This window comes from Gopherus flavomarginatus, chromosome 4, assembly GCF_025201925.1.
Source record: "Gopherus flavomarginatus isolate rGopFla2 chromosome 4, rGopFla2.mat.asm, whole genome shotgun sequence".
Lineage (NCBI taxonomy): Eukaryota > Metazoa > Chordata > Testudines > Testudinidae > Gopherus > Gopherus flavomarginatus.
In genome coordinates, this window is record NC_066620.1 from 74,105,310 (window position 1) to 74,131,770 (window position 26,461).

General features: G+C 42.1%; 1 protein-coding gene across 4 annotated transcripts in view; it reads left to right on the top strand.

Moving 5' to 3' along the window:
- SMYD3 (SET and MYND domain containing 3) overlaps positions 1 to 26,461 on the top strand; it is a 690,401-nt gene that overhangs the window by 654,714 nt on the left and 9,226 nt on the right. The window lies entirely within an intron of this gene.

Sequence of the window (26,461 nt, forward strand, 5' to 3'; positions counted from 1 at the left end):
ACTGGGATAAGGAGGTCATGGGAGGCATCACAGAAGACTGTACAGAGATAAGACTGAGTGAAATAAATTAATGAGGCATCAAGACTGATATCCCTGGTGGATCTGAAGGAGTCTGGTTTGGGAGGACATAATAGGAGACATGCTATGAATTGTTCAGTGCCTTGAAAGCAAGCCCCTTATTTCAAGTCTGTATTTTAGCTAAACATTGTAGGACTTATCCTGTGGTCCCTGACCACCTTCTTCAAGATGTTGGTGCCCTCAGCTTCCTCAGAAGGTGCTCATTAGCACTTTGCAGGATCGGGTCCCAGTGATGCACACACTCATGTTCATTTTGAAGGTTAAGCATCTCCAAACTCACGGAAATTGTGAGGAGAAGGTTTTTTGTCCGATTTCCTGTATTTCGTAGTTTAGGATGGATAAGCTTTTCTCACACTTCTGCTGCCTCTTCTGACCAAAACTAGGAAAAATCAAAGAACACCAAAGGATGATTTTTTTTAAAATGGAAAAAGCTGATCAGTTTTTTTGACTCTCTAAGAAAAAGTTTGGTTCACATTCAATTCAAGGAATAGGTGAAGGTTCAGGGATGCTGGTTCTGTTCTTATTTTATCCAAACCAGATCCCTTGAATCAGTTATCCCCGGAAATGACGAGCTCGATTAGACATATGCAGGGGTTGAGATATCTGTGGTTATTAATGATTCATGAATCCCAAATAATGGCTCACTTTTATACACCAGGGACTAGAATTTCAGTCACTGCTGCTTCAGTCATGCATTTAAAGGCTTGCATTTGTATGAGCAAAACGGGAAATTGTGCACACATACACCATCCCAGAGCCTTGAACCAGCACTTGTCGTGCTGTGGGTTTCCTGACCTGGAGGGTGAATTCCACTGAGTAAAACTGAAATCTTAAAAAGGAAAGAGGCAAAAGATGAATTGAAAAAGGACACCATCTTCCTTCAGGGCAGGTGAAATGTTAAGATTCCAGGAATGTAGCTTTATTTGTCTGTAGTTGCTCACTTTGTGCATGTAGCTCCCTGTTTTCTTGGGTGGGGAAGGGTCAACAAGTGCATTTTGGGTGCTAATGCATGAGAACTCGGACTTTGATTTGCTAATAAACACCTTAAAATTCAATGCCATATTGACAGGTATATTCTCAGCAGATAAAATTCACCACATAAAGACATGCAGCTCAAGGTTTATGCACCTTGTAAGTTCTATCTGAGTCCTTAAAATAGGGTTTAGCTCGGACCAATTGATACATAGGACGTGTGCTGGCTCTCCGCACAGAGGTGAGTTTCATCCAGATTGCTGACTTGAAATAATTAACTGTTGTATTTTGCTTTAAATATCTTGTATTATTTGGATCTGCCTCCAAGTTTCCTAATGGTGATGCTGTCATTTGTTTACCATGCATAAGCATAAAGGAAATATTGGTACTGTGATGTAAGTTAGACACCAAACAAATGAAATGTGTGTTGGAAAAGGTCAGTATTCAATAACAATTCAAATAATATATTTTGAACTGTCTCCGCAGTCATTATGTAATCTATACAATATCTCCATGGGGATTGGATAGAAAATCCATTAACCCTGACAAGGTAATGGGAAAACACAAATTCTGTAATGGACTAAATTCACCTTAGTCCTTCATGATTTTGAAGGCACTGACTGAGACATAATATTACTATAGCAACTGATTATATGTTTGCTGGTAGCTCTGTGTTTGCTAGCACATTAAGCACAATCTGCCATTTTTAGTTAATACTTAATAATTCATACTTAGTGTAGCATTTATTTTGGATAAAAATAGAAAATCACCAGTTTACCAACCTCATAATGCAAAACTTATTTTTACATTTAATTTGATCATATTGCAATTTACTCTCTGATAGAGAGCGCCATGTCTGTGATAGAACTTTCTGGAGACCCAATAATTGTTTTCCATGTTAACTTGTCATCGTCCATCCTGAGGGCACCGTAAAAGCAGCTACCTTCCCTGCCTTTAAGGAAAAATGCAAAGGAAATTTTTAAAAGCCCATCTGCACTCTTACATCAGCTGGGTAGGTGATGGTTGTGAGAAACATAACATTCTCTCCTTTGCCCTAAAGGGCTAAGCATGCTTTCTTCACAATCTGGTAATTGAATGGTTCTGGAAATTGGTGATGGGATATGAACCTTTCATTTCTAGGTCACCTGTTCAAATCCAGCCCAAGTTGGTAGTAATCAAATGTACATTCTCTCTAAAGGCTTTTCATTGATTTCGAAGAATGAGATAGTGGTTTGGAGCTGGATAGAGGTTCCTCTCACAATATTGGTTGTAGTAGTGGGCTAGGTCGCACTTAAACACTTGAAGGTCAGCTATTCAAATATCATAGTTTTAGCAACCAGACAGCTGAATGTTGAATTATAAATATAATATATAAAATGTATTTTTCTGCCAAAAATAATGAAATGACAGAAATGCAGTATACAGCTTCCTGCAGAAATAGTATGGGATTTTAGATTTCAAACACATTTTGGATCTGCGTTCTAAGATACAGTACCCTTGTTATTTTCAAGGGGTACCATCCATGTTTTGGACAAATGATTTTGCAGAGATTATTCTGTTTATTCACATTATCTAATCCAAACTAAATTTTGGACATTTATTACATTAGATGAATAGTAGATGTTTACCCACAGTTCATAACTGATGCTAACTCCTCCTAAAAGTCAGTGCATGACCAGACATTTAAAATGTTAAAAACATGAAATGATGACCTACAAGTTTTTCACATTTAGATCAGATGTTCAGACTGGGTCTAGATTAGTAATATGCAGCAGATGAGTGTGTGCTAAATCTGAGTGCATGCTGGAATTGCCATTTGTACAATGAAAAATTTTAAATCAAGCCCTCTGGCTTGAATAACCATTTTCCCTGACCATGTGCTATATTTCAGTCTGAATAGCCTGGCATATCAGCAAACAAGATAGTCTCCTGCTTCTGCAAAAATGGCCGATTACAGCCAAAGTAGTAAAATCTGTTTAGAACAGTAAATCAGGAAGGCATGAAGTTTAAAATTTTTAAAAATGTTTATAATCTGAAGTGTTATGTGATATAGTGAGAGTCATACAGTGTGGTAATTAATATCAAACTTATGAATTGATTATCTGGTGGTAAAGACATCTTAATTAGCTTATACCATATCAGTCAGATGGTTGAATGTTTTCCAGATACTGTACAGCAATCTGATATGCATAATCTGTTAATGTGTAATATGGCCATTCAAATCTTTTTACTAAAAGAAACTGTTTAGGAACTGTCAGACTACAAAAGTGTTGACATTTGGGAAGTAGGGGTTGAAGTGGTTCAGTAGAGTGTACCAGCACATTTTTCCTGCTTTGCTGCTGTGCTCCATGTGTGAGACTCATGACTAAATCAACAAGATCTCTGATCACTTCAGAGACTGGAAATCTTGGCAGTTTCTCTCTGCCAAACCTCAGATATGGAGCAGAAGTTGAGCAGTGAGGGAAGCAAGGGAGTGCTGAAATTAGAGTCAAGGGAGCAGGAGAGTGTGTCAGATTGGGTGGTAGGGAGTTTAGAGAAGATGTGGTGGTGGAGCAGGGTGGAAAAAAGATGCCAAAAAAAAAAGTACAAGCACAAGGGGAGAGTAATTTTACAGCAGGACAGAAAGCGATCAGTGTGTTCCAGCAGTCAGCTGACGACAGACCACAACAGTGGCCTGATTGAAGAATGCAGATAACCAAAAGATAGGTGTCACATAGGTATAAGAACCATAACTTGTATCTGAGGAGTTTTATTTTACTCTGATCAAAGTCACATTTCTGGAAAAGAAAAGAAAACAGCTGGAATGCCTCTGACAGGCTTTTCATTATTAACTGAGCACAAGGTAGGTTATTAAATATAAATAATGGGTATTTGTTAAGGCTAATTAATGTAGGGGAAAAAATTAAAGGAGCAGCTGTCTTTCCAGGCGTTTGAGTAATACTAATAGGGGAAAAGGGTAATATTTAGAAATTGAAATTTGGATGATTATATACCACCCAGCACGATGGGGCCCCCAATCTCAACAGGGTGCTACTGTAATACAATCATAATAGGAAAGGTGCCAAGGTCCCAAACATGTAGCTAAAACTGATATCCTTAATGCATTCTTTGCAACATGTGTAACATGACCCATTACTGCAGTGTGACTAGTTGCACCGCATCATGTGATTTCATGCATTATTGCGCATGCAACAGAAGCTGCAGTGTAGAAATGAAATGGTTCTTGTGTTTAGTTTAACCAGATTAACTGTATTTACATGATATAAACATTATGTACATTTATTTTGTGAACTTAGTAGTCATGAAAAGTGCTTCATTGACTTGCCCTGGAGACTAATGACCTCTGTGTAGCACAGGCCCAGGGCATTCAGAGTGACCGGGAGAGACCGTGTCTAGGTATGAGAGAGTACTTTCGCCTCTGAGGCCTTTCAATTTTTGGCCTCTCTGTTGATACTCCCAATAATGGTGTCAGTGTAGCGCCAGACTTGGTGATAGTGGTGGTTTTCCTAATGTGAATATTTGTCCACTTGAAACTGGTTTAAAATACATTATCTCATAAATGAAAGGATGAGGGAAATTTTCTAGTACTGTCATATTTCATCTGTCCTGGGTTCTTATTTGTAAATGCTAATGCAGTCTGCATGTCTGCTTACATTCCTGTTTGACCCACTCAACTGTTTGTGCCTTGGTGGGAATATCTATACTGTGGAATAGTGTGCATGCTGTCAGCGCACATCCATGTTCAGAAGTGCAGCAACATTTCCCTTTTGGGTCATCTGTATTCATAAACAAATGTCTCAGAGAAATTAGTGCCGTGCCGTTTAAACAGCCTACTATATCATGCCTCAAACCAGCAGTTACAAGAAAAAGATACCTTGCAAAATTTACTGGCACAGCTAACATAATTTATGCTTTATCGCAACATGTAAAAATGATTATTTGCATAAACAAACTATTCAGCCCTTCTGTTTTATTATAGCTAATTAAAGTACATTGCGAAGTGGGCCTTATTCTGATCTCTGTAGTTACTGTCAATTTTACACTGGTGTGAGATTAGAATCAAGTCCTCTTATTTAGATCAATACATAGCTACAGCAAAATTAGCTAACAATTTTTAGCAGGAAAAAGGTACAAAGCTATTATTATAGCAGTCTCTGTTGGTAGCCACCGTAATTAAGGTTGTAAAACATATTTTGTTATTAAGCCCCTGCACCTGATTCAGATCTCAGATGCACCAGTTTTATACCTGTATAACTTCATTTGCTTCAGGAGGTTACTGCTTATTTACGCTAATGTACATGAGATGAGATTCAAATGCCTGTTTTCAAACCCTTACAAGTCTTCAAAGAATTAATCTTTTAGAATGAAAGTTTCTATGGTGTTTCATCCTTAAAGGTTTTTTGGGGGAGGGGTTAAGTTTGGACAAGCACACTTCATCTATTTATAAGTTATGGTATAATGTAAATTATACTTCACCGTTTTTTTTTTTAAAAAGCTTTAACATTTTCTAAAGACACAACAACAACTACAGTGAGTCATATGTGGAACTTGGCATGAACACAGTCCTCACTGAGAAACAGGTGCTCTTCTCTTGATTTGAAAATTGGTTTTGATTTACCAAAAATATGTCCCTTTGAAAACTGTACCATATTAATGCACCATAGAAAAGTTCCCTGGTCCAGATTCCAAGCTTAATTACATCCTGTGCAGTCTGCCTGGACTGGGATGTAAATGTCCCGGATATGCATGTGTGTGAGTCAGTGCAGAATTTATAGGGACAAATGTAAAGATAGCTTCTTTGGGCATTCATGTGCAGCTCGCTATGGGCTGTAACCTACAAAGTGCTGAGTGCTTCCTGGAAGACACTGAATGCCTTAAATTCTCACTGAGAGAGTTAAATGTATCTCCTAGGAGATGCTCAAAACTTTGCAGGCTTGGACCTTACACATGCATTGGTTGGTTCAGGGAACTAACAAACTCCACTGGAGAAGCAAACAAAGCTTGCAAGCTCCACAAACTTAAATAGTTCTTGGTTTCTTTATTTTTTTTTGTTTCACTGTTTTCTTTAAAAATAACATGTAGGAAATTAAAAATTGAAAGCAAAGTTAAATTGACTAGATTCTGGAATTCTTTGGTTTTTTGGAGGGGAGATGAGAAGTGAGGGGAATTGCATTTAATATAATAGAAACTGCAAAACAGGGCGGGGTAAATAGTGAAGATCTTAACCAGAACTATATTTTTTTTCTGTTGGAGAATATGACCACCACACCCTCGATGGACCAGTTTATTGAACCATAACTAAATACAGGGTGCATTAAGGCCAGAGCAGAAGAGCACCATCTGTGGTAATTTTTCTGGTACACTGGGCCACCGATGAAGAAGTCTTCCCATGCTTTCCACTCAGTACTCTTCTGCCACTAGCAGTGCAGAGATCCACCTTGTTCCCACACCTTCTGTTCTTTCTTGAGTGCAACAGCAAGGCAGAATATGGAAGAGATCTACCTTGTGTATGAGAGTGCTCTTCTGATCAGTCCTCAGACTGCAGAAGAGGATTGAACCAGTGGTTTGGGAGCAGCACAGCTAGCAAGACTAAGAAGGATGAACCCAAAGAGGTCCCTTAAGGCAAAACTGAGAGAAGGAAGACATGGGTCAATGGGTAGCCTCACAAGGGGAGAGAGTCGGAATGAGCAGGAATTGTCTACCTACAACCCTCTAACAGAGAAAATGTAGTAGCCTCAAGTTGTGTATCTTTATAGAGAATGTGACAACCCTTCTATCTGAGTGCCTTAGAGTTAGAGGAGACATTGTCTTACTCTTGGCTTCTGAAGCACAGAATTTGATAATGCCTTTTCCAATCTCAATTTGTAAAACTGTTTTCAGCTTTGGAAAATGGAAATTTTCCAGACTAAAACAATGTTTAAGTGAGGATAGTCTGTGTTTCCTATAGCTGGAACAGGAAACTCACATTACCACCTCTGTGTGCAGAAAAATCCCCAAGGCTGCTGAGAGAAGAGATCAGTAGCATCACTGCCTTGGTCTGTCCTGTCCACAGACACCCGGGAAGCTCTAGCACAGGGGTGTCAAACTCAATTTACCTTAGGGCCAGTGCCAGTCCTCATATCCTCCCAGCGGGCCAATAATGTCACTGAAGATGGTGTTCAGAAAAGAAAATGTTTATATTATATTTTTTATTTCGAATGTCTTAGAAGTGATAAAACTGTCATACAACTTTATACAGTTCTTCGCCTGCCAGAGAGTTTTTAGTGTTTGCCAGACACCTGGTAACGCTTCAGTTCTGTCAGTTTGTTGATGTTTGGCCCCAGTGACTGTGCAAATTGAAACCTTCAGGATTGCAGTAAGGTGTGCATCAGATAGTTGTGTTTGTTATTTTGACTTGTTTATATTCATTGTGGAAAAAAGTGACACTGCCTCCATGGCTGACTCTGCCCGGCAACTAATGATGCTGCCTCCATGGCTGACTCTGCCCAGCGACTAGTGATGGTATCTCTGTCTCTTTCCCTCAGCCAATGTGAGTTGTGAGGGGCGGCACCTGCAGCAGACAGAGCCAGCAGTGTGGCTGCATGCGTCTCTCCGCAGGCCTCAGTGCGGAGGTTCTCCGCAGATGGCCCGACTTTGAGACCGCTGCTCTAGCAGTCCTGGCAAAGGCGGCATGGCTTTGGGAACCCAAAACCGAGGCTGTGATTGGGCAGAACCAGGGAGTAGCTGATCTCTGTAGTTGTGCTCCGCTTAGGAACAGCAGAGTTCCAATCTGAATTCAGTTCAGTCAGTCAGTAACTCCCTCTTCAGCTTTTGGCCTCATTTAATGGAGTGTATGGTAAGAGGGCATTAACCAATAGCAGTAAGGCTGCCAGTGTCAAGGAAGAGGCACAGCCCTCTGCAGATATGGCCTGGGATCCACAGGACTATTCCCGGCTGTCACCACAGACCTTCAGCAGCAGTAGAGTTTTCAGGCTTCTGACCTGCAAAGCTGTCCATCCCACTGACTCCAGGACAGGGAAGCCAGGCTGGAAGTTGTTGGGCCTATCCAGTGTGCAATGAAGTAAATAGTAAGACTTGCACTGAATTCAGTGGGTGCTGGGCCAGGCCCAATATGTGCAGTTTCATAGGATTTTCTGTGGGGTTTGCAACCTCCCATTATTTTTTCCCTAGCAGGGTAGCATGTGGGCCCATGCTAGATATGGTCATGCTATTGCTCATTGCATGTCTATTTCCAGAATTCAGCTATGAGTTTGATCCTGAGAGGTGCTGAGCACCTGCAATTTCTCTTCTCCATCCCAGGCCCTACAGTTTCAATAACCAAAAGTCAGCCAGCGGGTGGCCTTTAAAATGAAATACCTTGTCACTGCAATGTATGTCTATCCTGATAGCTACAGTAACAACCATTAGACAGAAGGAAGGCCATCCAAGTCCTGATGAACTATATCCTCACATGCTGTACCCCATACTTTTAAAGATGTTTGGAGTGGCTATTCTGCAAATCCTCCATTTCTATCCTACCAAATAGACAAATTCAGTAGGTCCCCAGATTCATAGCACAGTTGCTTACACAAAGGAATTATTCATGCCTTATCTTGCCTGTGCAAATATATCATTAGTTAGACTCAGCCTTCTAAGGGCCCAATTCTGTAACTGATTCTCAAACAAAGCTCGCGCTGACTTCAGTGGGAATTCTGTGTGGAGCCCTTGTTGGGTTGTGTCCTTCATCTTCCTGTTTCATGCTTCTCTAAAAAAGTTGTGCATTTATATTTACATTTTGGGCAGACACTAACAACCAGGCATCATCAGATGTTTAATAGAACATTTTGATATACATTAGAACAACAGTATTGTCTTTCTAAATAGCTCAGATGTTAGACAATGATTCTGAATCATAAGTAGAAACTAATCCCACTCTGAAATGTGGAGTGTTTGAAAGCCAGCAATGTACTTGCTGTAGAAAGATGCATGCTGCAAGGAAAGCAGCGCTTGTTCAAAAATGTGGAAGATCAATCTTTTAACCTAAAATATTGTAAAATGTTTTTAAAATTGTATTGTTCTGGAAATTTACACTGTTATTATGCGATCTTCATATTAACATTGCCTATGGTGTTAACTTGTATGCAACAAGGCAGACCCTCAGCTATAAAGTGACCTAGCCCCATTTAAGTCGATACACTGAATATTGAAGTCAATGAAGCTATGCCAACTTACGTCAGCTGAGGATATTGCCCAAGGTATTTTGCCATCTGATAGTTTCAGCCATTAGGGACAGTAGCTCACAGACTGTAGCTGGCTATTCATGTGAATTACCAAGCGAAGCATGAAATCTTGAAAATTGCTTTACCTGGAAGAACTGAAATCTTCATTTCATGGATGTAATTCCCGCTGAACAAATGTCCTTTTAAGAGTCCCCTCCTCCCCTCTTTGTCCTCCCAAGAGGTAGAAGCACTCATTAACCAAGGTGTGCAGCGTACCAGCTGACTGGCCTCTGCTCTAAAAATACTTAGGAGTTAGGAGCTGAACATATAACTCCTGTTTACGGACAGACGGCATAAGAGTGCCTCAGTCTCTTGAACTACTTACTGCACAGCTCCTATTTGCCATGTGGCAACACAGTGGAGTTATCTGGATAAATCTACCCTTTGCATGAATAAGTATTTCAGACAGCACTTTAGAACCCAGGAGGGATTACTGAAGACTATTACTGTGCTTGACATGTCCCCTTTCTTCCTTTGCGAAGTGTGATTCCCCCCCCCCCCTTTTCTTTCCCCAGCTTTTTAAATTCCCTAAGACTCTTTCAAACAGTTTATCAGAGAAATTCCTTGTGGGCAATGGAGGAAATTTTCTATCCAGCGAAATGACTGCATGCAAGTTAAAGGTCTCCAAATAAGACAGATGGTCTTGGTTCAGCCATTGCATTATAATTGCATAATTTAAAAAAAAAGTATCATTTCTGATTACTACTGCTGCTTCTGTTTTGAACTTCTACAGCATCTGTCATGGTATATTTCCCCAATCTGAACCTTAGAGTCCAAAAAATTGGGGTACCAGCATGAATTCCTCTAAGCTTAATTACCTGTTTAAATCTGATACGCTGCCACCAACCAGGAATTCCAGTGCCTGGTACACTCTGGTCCCCCCAAAACCTTGCCTGGGGACCCCCAAGACCCAGACCCTCTGGATCTTAACACAAGGAAAGTAAACCCTTTCCCTCACCGTTGCCTCTCCCAGACCTCCCCTCCCTGGGTTACCCTGGAAGATTACTGTGATTCAAACACCTTGAATCACAACACAGAGAAATCAGGTTTGTTTCCCCCCCACTTCTCTCACCAATTCCCTGGTAAGTACAGACTCAATTCCCTTGAGCCTCAACAAGGGGAAAAAAATCAAACAGGTCTTAAAAAGCAAAACTTTTAATAAAAAGAAAGAAAAAAAGTAAAAGTTGTCTCTGTAATTTAGATGGTAAAAGTTACAAGGTCTTTCAGCTTATAGACACTAGAGAGAAGCCCCCCCCCCCAGCAAACAATTTAAAATACTTCCAGCAAACTACACATTTGCAAATACAGAAAACAAACAAAAGACTATAACCGCTTTTCCTACTTAATGCTCACTATTCTGAATATATAAGAGACTGTAGCAGGGAGATTGGCAAGAAACCTGGTTGCACGTCTAGTCCCTTTCAGGACCCAGAGAGAACAAAGCAAAACCCAAAAAACACAAACAAAGGCTTCCCTCCACCGAGATTTGAAAGTATCTTGTTTTTTGATTGGTCCTCTGGTCAGGTGTTTTTGGTTCCCTGTTTGTTAACCCTTTACAGGTAAAAGAGACATTAACCCTTAACTATCTGTTTATGACAGCATCTTCCACCAGAAGCACGCGAAGCTCTGTACAAACATTAATTAATTAGGTCTCATATCAGCCCTACGGGGTAGATAAATATCCTTGTTTTAAAGATGGGGAAACTGAGGCATGGAGCGATTAACACCAAAATACCCAAATGTGCATGACTGAAGTTAGGCCTTGACATTCCTGTTCACGCACATAGGCAATAAGTGTATGGAAACATGTCACAAATAATTATTATTAATAAGGACATAGGGGAATCTGTGGGTAGTGTAAAGCAAATGTAGCCAACTCTGCTCGCCACTACACAATGGGAACACGTCGGGTTGAGAGGGAAGGGGGCTGGAGGACAGAACTGCTCAGCCAACATAAGGACTGATGCTGTCAGCATAATTTAGATCATTCCTTTGGGCAGCCCCAGGGTGAGGGAAGCTTACAATCGCCTTCCCCCTCTCAGCAGCCTTGAGAGTGAGCTCAGCACAGCTGAACGTTCAGGCCCACGTGTTTTTGTTTGTTTGTTTTTATTCGGGGGAGTGGTGTGTTACATCTTCCGTTTACTGAGGTGGGGAGTGTGATCATTGGACAGGGCTTGAGTCACTTTTTTGTATCAGTAAAAATGCTGGGCCGTCAGTAAAAAATAATACAATTCACGGCTGTTTCAGATATGCAGGTTACGCACTGAACTTGTTTAATAGAATATTCTGATATAAAAGCCCCATTGCAAGGACTATGATTGTTTAATAAAATAGAAAGAAAAAGGCTTAGCTACTTTGATATCAAAGAAGAGCATGGCAGGCCTGAGCTCAGCAGCCAATTTGAAACAAGGTAGGCAAACCGATTTGGACAAAATAAGAATGTGCTGAACCTTCGTCCATCCCCAAAATTGAACACAACCCTGGTTTAGATTTGAGGAACTCACCCCCTCTTCTCCATCTCTCTTTCCATATTCCCTTTCTACACAAAGTTGCCTACCTGTTCCTTTTCCCTCTGCTGTTCCCATCCAACCTCCGGTTCATTCTTTAGCACCCCCTTCCTCTACAGGGTTCAGCTCTCCCACTGTAGACACCCACCAATTCCCCCATCCAATCTTTGTCTAACTCCCAGACTCCTCTCCTCTTTCTAGTGTGGTCTCCCATTTTATCCAATTTTCAATCTCCCTCTTTGCTCCCTCTGTCTCCTGTTGTCATCCTTGGCACAGCCTGCCTCAGTCCCACTTCAGACTTTTACCTAAATTAGTCCCTGGCATCGTTTCTCACTCCCACTTGACCCTTATCCATTCATGCCCCTCTTCTTCCATGTTTGTCCTGCCCAGTCCTACACTCTTCTTCACACTCCCAGAACATTAATATCTACACAGACAACCTGTGCTCTCTATTATTCTATGATATGATTTTTCAAAGGAGATGTAATTTAGTATTTTTCAGTTTATTTTGATTTTGTACCAGCAAAAAGGTTAATAAACATTTTTCCCTGATAGTGTTTTTAAATGGAAGCACAGCTGTTAGCAGTTCTGATAAATGTTTTTAAGCCAAACAAACATTTAATGCCAAACAGATGAAAATATACTTATGCTAATAATATAAAGAATAATTATAATAGAATATACTTAGCAGTTACATTGCTCTTTTCAGACCAGACCAACAGTATTCTCTGATTGCATTGCACAGTTCTGATGATGCGAAACAGCTGCAAACCTAGTTTAACTGGATGGTTAAGCAAGACTTATGACGTCTTTGCATTGCTGGAGCAGTATAAAACAGACAAAGCATACTGGTCGCTATACCCTATGTCTTCAAAGTACAGTACATATACATTCAAAATGTTTTTTTCACTAGGTAATGTATAATGGGGTATACCAGGCATTTACGGCCCCACTGGCTTTGCAGAGACCCCACTCTATGAAGTTGTCCGACTGGAAGGGAAGAGTAGTAAGTTCACACCTACACGGGTTGCCTAGAGGGGCCTCCAATGATCAGCTGCAGGTGGAACCAATGAGAGTTGGTCCTCCAGTAACTAGAAGGACTGAAACAGCAGGCGGCCAATCAAAGCTGAGCAGGCCAGATAAAAAGGGCTAGCTGCTTCTGTTAGGGCTCAGTTCTGGGTGAAGCCAGGAGGGTAGGAAGGTTCTCCCTGCCTGTCAGGAGTCCCTGAGCGATGCTCTGTAACTGCTCCCTACAAAGCCAGTCAGGACAAGAAGCTCACAAGGCTTCCACCTTCCTGGGTCTGACCTTGGAGCATTCAACATCCTCTGCCCCTCCGTGCACTTCCCACAGTGAGTCCTGCCCTGGCGGTGTCCTGGGGAAGCCAGAGGGTCCTGCACCCCAACTTCGCAGTTAGACGTGACTCTTAGCCAGCCAGTAAAACAGAGGTTTATTAGATGACAGGCACACGGTCTAAAACAGAGCTTGTAGGTACAGAGAACAGGACCCCTCAGCTGGGTCCATTTTGAGGGGCATTGAGCCAGACAACCAAGTCTGCCCCTCACTCCACGTCCCCAGCCAGCCCCAAACTGACTCACCCTCCAGCTCCTCCTCCTCTGGGCTTTGTCCCTTTCCTGGGCCAGGAGGTCACCTGATTCCTTTGTTCTCCAACACCTTTAGCTATCACGTTGCAGGGGGGAGGGTCCAGGCCATTAATTGCCAGGAGACAGAATGTTGGCCACCTATGAACACCGGCCCTCCGCTCTGCAACAATTACACCCACTTATCCCACCACCTAGAGGATTAAGAAATACATGGAGGAAACTGAGGCACCCCTACAGTATTCAGAGGAAACATTAAGAACAGTCCCACTTCGTCACACTGCCCTAACCAAAGTATTCTGGCCTAGTCAGGAGCTTAACCTTGACAACACTGGCCTTGGTTCTCTATGAAGGATCAATGTTTATATCGTGAACTTCAGTGCTCAGGTGGCAATTTTGAGTTAAGATTTAATTTGTTTTCTGTTAACCCCAGAAGGAGACTGGACTGAGAGCTGACCTGGCCGGAAGACTAGGCCAGTGGTTCTCAACCAGGGATGCATGTGCCCCTGGGGTATACACAGGTCTTCCGGGGGTACATCAGTTCATCTAGATATTTGCCTAGTTTTACAAGAGGCTACATAAAAAGCCCTAGCAAAGTCAGTACCAACTAAAATTTCATGCAGGCAATGATTTGTTTATACTGCTTTATATATTATACACTGAAATATAAGTACGGTATTTATATACCAATTGATTTTATTTTATAATTATTTGTTAAAAATGAGAAAGTAAGCTATTTTTCAGGAAACGTGTGCTGTGACACTTTTGTATTTTTATGTTTGATTTTGTAAGCAAGTAGTTTAAGTTTAAGTGAGGTGGGGTATGCAAGACAAACCAGACTCCTGAAAGGGGTACAGTCGTCTGGAAAGCCACTGGACCAGGCGATGAAGGTAGCAGACCATTGCAGAAGTAGAATACAACAAGGAGGTGCTAGAGAGGAAGAGTCACAGCAATGCTGCGTGCTGACATGAGGGGGCACTCTAGTGGCGAGTGCACACTATAAAAGCATATTAGTAATTTTCATATCCTTTCAATCAATTTCCTGCTACATTGTTGAGTTTGAATTGTGGAAGTCCATAACAAAGTCATTGGAACAATGCATAGTTGGGACACAGACCTGTGAGGTGCTGAACACCCTTTAACTCACACTGATGTCAATGGTGAGGGTTGTCCAGCACCTCACAGAATCTGGTACTTGCTGTTATTCCCTGCGTGGAATCCCCAAATCCTGTTCCCTTGCAAAACTCATAGTTAATGTTTAAATCTCATATTTAAAAATTATCATTTAACATTTGTACAGTGGAAGAGCCCAGAGGCAAATCAGGTTGGGCCCCATTGGGCTATGCACTGTACGAACATACAGCAAATGACAGACCATGCCTCAGTGAGCTTACAGTGTGAAAAACAAACAGCAAAGGTAGATAAAACAAGAAGGCAGAGTGAGGTGTGGGATGGAGATGGGCAAGGATGGCGCCCAATTCTTAGCCAGTCAGGGGCAGTAATCACAGCTTGCCTCCTGCCTACCCATTAGCAGGCTGCAGTTTCCTGTCTGCATGATAGAAGAGTGACTTTTGAGGAGGGTCACAAAGGAGGATAAAGTTGCAGTTTTATGGATTTTTGACTGGAAGCTTTTCCTACTCATAAGGGGAGGTGTGATAAAAGGGAGAAAGTGCTTGTTGGAGAAGTGGAGAATCCGGCAATTGAAGCTGACAGCACTGAATTGGAGTGAAGGCAAGGGTTGACCTTGTGACAAGAAATAAAATAATGTTTTGTATGACACCAGAATACTCAACTGGTAAATCAACATAATTCTATTGACCTCAGTGCTGATTTACACTAATTGAGAATAAAGCCCATTATTAGTTGCGGAGGAGAAATGGGGGAGGATTATTTAAAGATTAGTGGATGGGCAGATGTCACCTATTTCCCCATATAGAAAACAGAGGTGTGGATTATGTTTTCTTTGAAAACAATACTATGCCTCCTAATTTTATAATATCGTCTTCTAAGCTTGAGATTTCAACCTCTTCCACCAGCAGCTAAAACACTGTCATTTCCTTCAGGGTTCTGTAATCTGTTTACCTGCATTTATACTGTAATGTTATACTGAGTCATAATTCAGATGCTCTTCTTCTTCTTTGAGTGATGGTCCCTTTTTTTTTTCCACACATGGGTAGGCATGTGTGCCATGCACCTGAATCTGGAAGTTTTTCAAAGCAGTATCCATTGGCCCGCACATGTGCAGTAGCTCTCCTCATACGCTCAACCAAGGGTATAACAGGCACAGCTGGTTGATGCCTCTCTTGTGCCATCTTACCACTACAGGGCCTGAATTGGAGTTGTGTCCTTCTTCATATCTTTGCATTACCTATAAAGAAAACATTTGTAAATAAGTATATTCTCCGATTAGTAGTTTAAAAGTGTACAGTATACTATAGAGTATTTCTTTCTCCCCAGTTGGGGAACCCCTCTCTGGCTCTGGGATTCAAGAACTGCATATCGTGCACTTGATCTTTCTTCATCAGTGACGAATATCAACACTGCCTGTACTGTCTGGGTGAGGCACATATCTCTGCAAAGTGCAGTATCTGTCGCTCCTTCCCACCCACAACTTGAGAAGCCTGGGAGCTTCACCTACAGAAGCACCTGATGGAAAAGGCTATGAGGCCCCTCTGTGGTCCAGGCCAGGGAGACCCCCTGTACATCAGCCTCAACTACCTAGCAGTGCCCCTCTGAGCATGTGCCTTGCAGTGGAGTCATGACAGTAAAGGGCATTTTCATGAGTGCAAGGACAGATCCCCATTGAGGACTGTCTTTAAGAAACGCTTTTCCTCCCAAAGTCAGTTCAGGTTGTGTGAGATGTCACAAACAGAACCTAAGGAACCGGGTCTAATAAAGACCCCCTGATTGGAGAGCAAGATGCATAAAAAGAAAGATCTGTCGGTTCTGTCGGTCACCTTGGTGCCGAAGCACAAAGACAGACATTCACCAGTTCCATCTACAAGTGCTGGTTCAGACCCATAGTCAGTGCTGCCTCGTCCATCTAAAGACCAATCATTGCAGATGCATTGGATCCATCAGACTTAACTATGGGAACCCCTCAGACAGCAACGCATACCAAGATTATCAGAATATTGGAGAATATATTCCTCCCTTAACCACAGTCTCCACTTCTTTCTGGCTCAGCCCTCCTGAGGGATGTCCTTTCTCCAGAGGAGGAGTCTACATCACTGTCCCAGGAACCATCTCACCTCCAACATCTGGCAGGACCTCTGCGGTATTTATGGCACCGCCACTACTGATGGAGCAGTTCTCTGATTCAGAGGAGGTGGCTTCACTGGTATCTCCACAGAGGCGATTGAGCCCTGATAGACAATTGAGGGGTTACACCTGCCATTCCACCAGGTACGACCCCTCCCCCCCCCGGACTACTGCTGCTGATTTCTGTGGGCTCCCCCGCAACTGATCGACCCCTCTTTCTGGCCTTTTTGGGATCATTATGGCATGCGTCCAGAAGTGGCTTTCTCCTCTCCATCTCACCAGCTGATTCTGTCAGTGTATGAGGAGGAAGACATGGAACCAGATCCACTGTTTCTGACAGGTACCTCTTCATCATCTCCAGATGAAGCAGTCGCTCCTTCTTCACCTTCTCCACTGGACGACTATCGCCAGTACCAGGAGTCATTATAAAGAGTGGTCAGTGACCTACGGATCCCATCAGAGGAGGTCCAGGCCCCTCAACACAAGCTCCTGGACATCTTGCAGCTGCAGGGACCATGTAAGGTGGCCCTACCCTCTAGGCCATACTAGAACTGGCTAAGGTGATATGGCACACTCCAGCATCCTGTGCCCCTACATCAAAAAGGGCCAAGAGATGGTATTTGTTCAAACTAAAGGAGCTGAATTCTTATTTTCCATCCTGCCCCCAATTTGCTGGTGGTACAGGCAACTGTTGAATGGGCTCGGTTGTACTATCAAAGGACCACCCTGGCAAACAAAGGCTCTGAGAAACTGGACCATATGGGGAGGAAGGTCTTTTCCTCCACAGGCCTGAAATTTCATGTTGCTAATTACCAAGCATTGTTAGCGAAATATGATTTTAATACTTAGTCCAGGCTTGTGGACTTCACAGACAATCTTCCCACAGTAGATAGGGCCTAATTTCAGTCTCTGTTTGATCACAGAATATCAGGGTTGGAAGGGACCTCGTTGAGGGGAAGCTAGTAGCAAAGGTAGCCCTCCAGGCTGCAGTGGATGCAGTAGATGTGGCTTCCAGAAGTTTGACCGCTGGTCTACTCATCAGAATGGATTCCTGACTGCAGTTGTCAGGGTTTCCTAGAGTTTTCTAAGTCTTCTAACATCATGACACAAATTAGACATGCATCCTCCGTGTTATGGTTAGCATGAAATGTTACCCCTGTTGTATGAGAATTGTTGAACTCAAAATTTGTCACTGTTGGTGACCATTCGCTAGAGGAGATCTTTGTTCCAGCTGGTCTATTGCACACATTCAGGAGACAGCTCTTTTCACACTTGTATTGAGAACAGCGACCAGTGGAAGTGAGTGCTGATGCTGTTTTTAATTGAATATAAAATGTGCTTTCTAAACTCAAGATACATGTACACCATCAATGTTGTTTCAATATGATTTTATGCAATATTAAGGGCCAGAGCTCCAGTTGCTGTACAATGCCAATTTATATCAGCTGAGAATATGGCCTCAGAGCATCCTGAAAACCAAACTAATTTCCAACTCATTGTGGGCCCTGTCCAATCAATACGTCTCACTCCTTGTCTCTATTGTAGCCTTCTCCACATCCTGTTTGTGCATGGTCACCTCTGTGCACTCTGCCACACCTTCTGTCTCTCCTCTAAAATGCATTTCTTTTGAAAAGGTCTCTAGAACCAAGACCACTACTGAGTAACCAGATATCTGAACTTTAACACAAACTATATGGAAAAGTCTTGTTAAATTTAATGGCAGTGAATGTGACCCGTTGTGCCTGGGGTAGCCATCACTGGAAATGCCAAGGTCAGGGCAGGCTGCAAAAGGTGAGAGCGAGTCCATGGTTCACTCACAATAATGCAGGGGCCCAAGCTTGCATGACTTGTGCCTACGGTCAGCCTTTTAATTGTACTCCAAGGGGCTGTAACGTACTTAGAGTGGAAGATGGGTGTCTGCTCATTGATTTACCGTCGGAGAAGATAATAAATGCCAAGGTCACTGTCACAAAATTACGCTGTCTCCAGTGTACATCTTCCTCTTGTAATTTAGCTCCTGCTCCCCCTGCTCTCTTTTATTATCTTTTACTCTAGCTTTACTGTTCTTTTTCTTGATCCTTTTTCCTACTCCCCTCCCTCCCCCGGCATTTTCTCTCACTCCTCTTCACTTTCCATTTGACCTTTTTCCCCCCTCTTTGGTACAAATATTATGAAATAGGCTGCTACATTGCTGACTTAGCGACCGTGTGGTAATCTCCTGGCCTGTGGGAGATGCATTCACTTTGCCATCCTGGTCTCTTGCTTTTCTGGCTATTAGGGGACTGAAGAAATGAATGCCTGGCACTGTTCAAAATAAGTGAGAGATACTGACCAGGCCCAGCCTGCCCACCTCAGCCAGAAAGATGGTAGCCACAAGGCAGGAATTTGAATGTGGGGGTGCTGTAAGGACTCCTCAGGGCTCAAGCAGGACATGCGTGACAATCTCTGGAGAACCAATCCCCACTGCCAGCTCTGAATCAGCATCTTCTTTCCTTGAGATCTGAAATCAATAGCTTGATGCCAGGAAAAGGCAGAGCTTTCAAAGTGGACACTGTAGACTGACAGCTTGGGGGCAGGACAGCTCAGCTGCAGTGTTAGGATTTTAAATTGGTGAGTGAGATGGATGGAGAAGGAAAGTGAAAATTGCAGTAGATATTACTTGTATCTGATTTGCCATTTAGTTAAGTTATAATTCACATTTTAGCAGAGCTAGCGCCTGAGATGCTATCCATTTGATTAACCTGGTACAAATGATCAGCATGTGGAACACAGCAAAAAGACCAAAGGACCAAGGAAAATAATTTATTCAATGGGTAGTTAATGTTTCTTGTGACTTCGGTTGATTTGGGCCTGCATTTGATTATGTGGCCGTGTTAATTAAATTACTGAAACAAGGTGTAGTGGGACATTGCCAGATCTGTATATGATGAAGGGGAAATTTGATCCATAATTTAGTAGTGCCAAATCCTGAACTTCCTACTCAGGCAAAAGTCCCATTGAAGGAACAAAAAGAAGTTCAGGATTTGGCACAAGAGTTTCTAAACTGAATGCTCTGGGCCTGATTTTCATTTCCACTAAGGCTGCTGTACACATCATTATAGCAGTGCAAAGAAAGTGTAAATTACATTTAGAATCCCATTAAGGCCCTTTTGCGCTGCCAGAATTGTGTAAAACAGCCTTTGACCAAATGAGACTCAGGCCTTCTACATGCAGAAAGGATGGTCTTGTGGTTAAAACACTGCCTTAGGGCTCCGTCAGGAGATCTAGGTTCAAGTCTTGGCTCTGCCAGAGATTTCCTATTGTGACCTGAGACAAATCACTTAATTTCTCTGTGCCTCAGTTTCCCATTTCTTCAGGGCAGAGGCTCTCTCATTCTGTACTTGTATAGTGCTTAACCTAGTGGGGCCGAATGTAGGTGTAACGGTAATATAGCAGCAGGTCACCATTCACTGCTTCATTATGTGGGAGATTTTAAAGGGCAAAAATCTTCCGATATTTTCCCTTTCATTCCTTCTGAGTGCTGGTGGAGCTGTTAGGCATGTCACTCAGGCATTACACTAGCAATTAGCACTAGGAAATGCTGACTCCTGGTGCCAAGGGGCCAATTTCACACTCCTAATCTACAGAGGTCAATCTTGGGAAAGATTAAAAAGAGGGTGATGCCTGCATTAGATTGTTCACTGCAGTTCTTATTGTTTCAGCAAGACACTGTGATAGGGAAATAAAACGGACAATAAACATTTCAGGGCAGCTGGAGTATATCAGCTCTCCCCCAGGTGAAGGTTTCAGTCTCCTACCCCAGAATGACAGGCTTGCCACATAGAGGGTTAGGGTAATGTCACGTCCTGAAGGAGTTAATCTTACCTGATCCACAGTGATAAATGCAATGTTGTTAAGAACAAAATGAAATTTTAAAAGTTAGAAAGAAAAAGACTTTAAAAAAAGGAGATAATCCTGAACCCACCTTCCCAAACACAGACACTATAAGTATGTTAGTTAGTACTGCTTTTGAGGGCTTCCATAGGAGAACCTTGAGGATTATGTTCCGCCCTTACCATTTAAAGTATAAAGCAAAATGCCTTAGTCCTGTTTCAAAAATATTTCTCTGCATCTTTTCTTTTGACTTCGAAGATGTCACTTGCTGAGCTCTCCAGTCAGTAGACTGGTGGAGAGACTATCTCTACACTCCATGCCAGTGCCATTTCTACACTAGCTGCCAGGCAATGCTCTTGCATGGGGCTGGTTAAATTATGTTAAAAGCACTAGAACTGGTTGGTTGAATTATATAAAAAAGTGAGTTAAGACTATTTCACGTATGTTCTACTTCAGCTTCAGGTTACTGGTCTTGAAGCAGGAATTACCAGGTGAAATTCTATGGCCTGTGTTGTGTAGGAGGACTGCATGATCATGATCCCTTCTGGCCTTCGAATCCATGACTGAATACAGTTCAGACTACTTTTATAGTTGGGGTCATAGAATTTGTTGTTTGAATATTCACACAACCACTGATTCATTTCTGGACATGATAATAGATATCACACATTTCATGTATTTTAACACAAATTGTTATTTCTCCTTAAATTTATGCTGACAATATGTTTCCCATAATTCTCTTGTTTAAAAAATTTCAGCCATCCAATCAAGGAGCAGAACAAATATGTGACTTAGGTGACCAATCACACATTGTATAACAAAAAGAAAATAGTTGAGAACAGTTTACAAACAACCCATAGGTTGAAATTTGATGAACTGTTTTGTTGAAATGATATGAATAATGAGTATAGTCAAAGAAACCAAGATCGAGTCAAAACAGAAAAATAGGTCAAACTTGTTGGATAATTTATTTCAGTGAATTCCACCAGCTTTAGATAATACATTTCCTTCAAAAGGCTGATGCTGGCACCTCTGCATTCTGCCCATCATATTTCCTGTAGCCTGGTAGCTCATTCTTAATTCTCTCTCTGTTGCTAGAGATACTAAAACTGCTTCATGTCTTCTATGCTGTTGTATTTACTTAACTTACACCAAGAGACGTTAGAGAACAAATTAAAACCATGCGTAGTACCACCCTTAGTGTCAGCGAATTAAAAGGTCTTTTAACATTTCCATTATAAACCCTCATTTCAGCGTTTATAAATCCTGTGAGTTTTAAATCACATCAGACTGAAGACAGAGGTGCAAATGTGAGCCCTGCAAATTGAATTACAGAAAATGGTGCAAATCTATTAATCTGTTTTAAATTGTAAAGCATGAGAAATGATAGTGGGTATAGATGCCCTCTTTTTTAATATCAAGCGCTAGCTAAACTTGCAAGAGAATGCAAAAGCTCTGATTATTTAGCCAGGAAAGGGGAAAAATTGAGTGGATTTGATTGTGGTACAGTATTAAAGAAAATGAAATGCATAGCTAAAACAAATCAGTCCTTGCTTTTTTCTTTTATGGTGTCCTATAATATGAGGACACCAACGGGCCCCTCAGAGAAATTAACAGCGGATATATTTGGAACAAAGCAAAGGAAATACTTCTCCACAAAGCATACAGTTAGCGATTGTTGCAGGAGATCCTCCAGGCAAAAATCATGGCTGAACTGGAAGAGAGGTTGATTATTTTAAAGTAGTTGGTAGCTATGGAAGCAAAGATAATTAAATCTCATTTTTTAGAAATACGGGCCGTATATTTAGCAGGTGTAAATTGTCATAGTTCCATTGACTTCAATGAAGCCATGCTGGCTTTCACTAGCTGTAGGTGAAAAGTCTTCCTCTGTAAGAGACTGGGGCATAGGCAGTCTTGCCTAACAGTCCCAGCTGGGCTACTGTCCATGTGTTAAGGATGGCCACAAAATGGTAATCCATGAGCAGGAGTTGAGGAATCGCTAGAGCCAGATTCAATAAGGAAGAGTCAGGGTCACAGTCAGGCCAGGTTTGGAGATCAGAGGTAGTACTGTACCAGGCTGGAATCAGAAAGCAAGAGTCAGGGTCATGATAGGATTGAAGCTCAGAGATCAGAAAGCAAAGTGCCATCTGGAGTTACAGCAGGCCAGAAGTCTGTATAGTTGCCCAGACCACTTCTTGGGGCACCATCCAGGGTTAAATAGTGCACTTGACCAATCAGAGGGCTGCAGAGTACCATCACTCAGTGGTTCTCAACCCACAGCCGCTTGTAGCCCAATCAGCACACAGCTGTGGCCTATGTGACGTCCTCAGGGCCATACAGGTAGTATATATATATTGTGTGGATGCAGTCTACGTAACGCATAGAGAGCTGCATATGCAGCCCACAATGGTAAATAGGTTGAGAACTGCTGAGGTAGTACTTCCCACAGTGCCTACTTCCTACAGTGTTCCCTGGGTGTGACTCAGCCTGCCCTTCTAGTGACAAACTGGGAGGCTCCACAGACCAGGGTTCTCATCCCATGGATCCTTACATCCTCTCAGTGTCCCCAACCCTCTTCATTTACAGTCTTGCCTTACCTGTTACTTGTAGGATGGGGTTAACCTTCCTTTACACTGTCAGAAAGGCCAGAAAGGTGGACTCGATTTAACGCTGGGCCTTTATTTCAGCTCTCAGTAAGTTTCTCTGCTCTTACTATACATTAGGCCCAGATAAATCCATGAAAATCCTTCCTAGATTGAGGCTCTAAGATTCTTTGAGCCTTAGTGCTTTTTAAAGTATGTGTTTCTATGTAATTGTCTTTAGCCTCTTAGTGGTGATCTTTAGATGTCAATACCCTGGCTGGTGAATCTGTTCCTGAGTCTTAATTTTAACCACTTGTTTTGATCAGAGCAACTGCTGGGGATAATATATTGGTTCACAAATACCTGAGACATCTTCTTAGTCCTTTCCATGCACCAGTTTTTTGATAGTGCACAGGCATGAGGATACCTGGAAGAAGCCAACAGTATTTTGCCTGTTCACGTTTCTCCCAGAAGAGCTGCACGTTGCACAGACTCCTTTTGTAAGCTTGCCCAAAAGATATGCCTACACAAAAGATGTTTCAGTAGTGCAACAGATTTATTCTAGAAAAATGATAAGTAGCTATCTCAAATGTCAGCACTCAGGCTTGCAAAATGTAACTAAACACATGCATAAGATCAGCACATAAATCAGCACACTAAAACAGTTTTGTAAATATTTATGTACTCACGCTCGCTTCCTCTACCACCTCCTCTTAAATTTCCACTTGCATTAGTTTATGGCTGGAAGTGTTCTTGGTTGTGTGCCTGACATATGGTTTAATTGCCTTCTGCTTTGTCTAGTATCATATATACCATAAACCTAAATCTTCGTGGATTCCAGTTATCTTAAGAACTGGACACAAATATCCATTTAGATACAAGGACAGATTCTGTCTCAGATATACCTTAGGAAATCTGGTCTAGTTCCACTGACATCAGTTGTTATTATTCAAGATTGGGGCCCCACCGTTCTTGACATTGCACAGACACAAAGAAAGAGACAGCTCTGGCCTTGAGAAGCTTACAAGCTAGAGCCCAGTAGTGCGTGGGCAAAAGGCTGTGCCCACACACAGTCCCGCTGAAGGCAGAGGGGCTCTGCACAGGCTCAGCAAGGGGGGGAGGGATAGCTCAGTTGTTTGAGTATTGCCCTGCTAAACCCAGGGTTGGGAGTTCAATCCTTGAGGGGCCCATTTAGGGATCTAGGGCAAAAATCTGTCTGGGGATTGGTCCTGCTTTGAGCAGGGGGTTGGGCTAGATGAGCACCTGAGGTCCTTTCCAACCCTGATATTCTATGATACACATGGCAGGATCATGGCCTCAGAAGCCTATTATTATTATTTTATATTCATGTTTATTTCAATAGTGCCTAAAGACCAACCAAGAATAGGGCCCCATTGTGCTAGGCACAGTACAAACACAGAGTAGCAGCCAGTCCCTGCCCTGGAGAGTTTACAGATAGACACAGGGTGAGCGGAGGGGTAGAACACACTAGCAAAGTGAACCATGTGATGGTAGCAAATGTCATGTTTGTGCCATGATTTATTTGTTTTAGGTAAGTTTAGATAGGAGGGGATCAGATAAATGGAAAGGAAGGAGGGTGAAGGACACAGGGCAGGGGAGAAAGAGGATAGACAGGGCAGGTGTGGAGTGAAGCTAAGATGAGACTGAGGGCATGGGAGGGAGACAGTTGGAGCAAACAGGCAATCAGCACAGGGCGCAGGAAGTCCAGTCAAAACTGTAGAAAGTTCTCAGGAGGGCCCTGTTCTGGCTGGTTCCTCTCTGCAGTTTTCCCCCAAGGCCATATGGTGGGGAAGCAGGGGGGCACCATCGGGTCCTAGTGACCCCAGAGACTTCCCTACGCAATTCTGGATCTGAGGGGTGCTGCAGGGAGAGGTGGCCCAGCTGGGCCCCATTTTACCCCATCCCCCAGTGTAGCATTCATATTGACATACAGGATAGAGGCATACAATCAGATATGTACCATTTATATAGATATTAGAAGGTTTTACTGAGATATTGTAAATGATTGCCAGCTAACCATGTCTACCCGTTAAGTCATCATTATTGAAGTTACTGTTGCTCCTCTGTAACCACACCGGAATCTGGCCTACTCAGCTTCTATGACATTTGTCCGTCAGTGTAACTGGGTGTGGATGTCCCCATGACAATAGATGTAAACCAAAATTGAAAACTAAAAATAAACCTACTGGTTATTTTCAAGTGTTCAAAGCAATTGTCTGTTCGGAGCCATGGATTCTTGAAAACTTGGACTGCCATATTTATGAGCTACTGACACCGCTACTGCTTATTTTTTTTCTTCACTCCGGTCTAATGGTTCTCAATTCCTTTTGGTCAGAGAAAAGGCCAAATAAATCATCTTGCAATCTAATGCAGCCCCACAATCCTCTGTAGTTACAAAGGATGGAGATTTTGAAGGCATGGGATAATTATTTTTTTTTTGGCCATTTTAAGAACGAGTTGGCTTTTTGTGCTTGAAGGGGGGCTTTTTGGGTGAAGAGGCTGTTGTTGCTGGGTCTCATCCATACTGTGCATGTGTCAGAAATATGTTACCTATGCATCTTTGTATATCTTCACTGCAGCTTTTTGGAATCAATAGAAACTTCCTTTGCGAAAACACTTTACATGATGTTTACATTTCCATACTTTCTTTGGAATTTGTAATGAGGGAACCTTCTACTTCATTGCTATTGAAATAGTTGCCTATATTTAGTCAGGGTTGCATTTTCAGCATAGAGTGAAAGGGGGAAGTAATTCATCCCCCTTTTATATGGATTTTCTGTGCATTTCCTGCACATCCGACTTGTTCAAATCATTTAATTTGTTATCAGGTTATTTATTTTTAATTCCCCCAGACACTGGGCTTAATTCTCTTCTCACCTACAATGTTGTAAATCAGGAATAAATCTGCTGAAGTCAGTGGAATCCCATAGGTAAGGACAGGGTAAGTGAAAGGAGAATCTAGTCCACCATTTTGAAAATGTTCCTATTGAATTCTAAAAGAGGACATGTCTCTTTCTAGGGATTGTATAGTCAGTGCTTCTTCCAATGATTATACTTAGAAAGAACCTTTAAGAGTTCATTATAGGTGTAATGGAGAAAATGGATTATTCATATTGATCAAATGTGACGCTTATCCTTGCTGAATCATATGGTTTGATCCTTAATCTTCAATGTACATGATTAATAAAGATATGCTCTGTGATTTTGGAAATGCTGAATGGTTGCCATACAATACTGACATTTCCACGGTATACTGAAGGCAATTAGTGATACCATAGCATTACATGGTATTCCTTGTTCTAAACGCAAG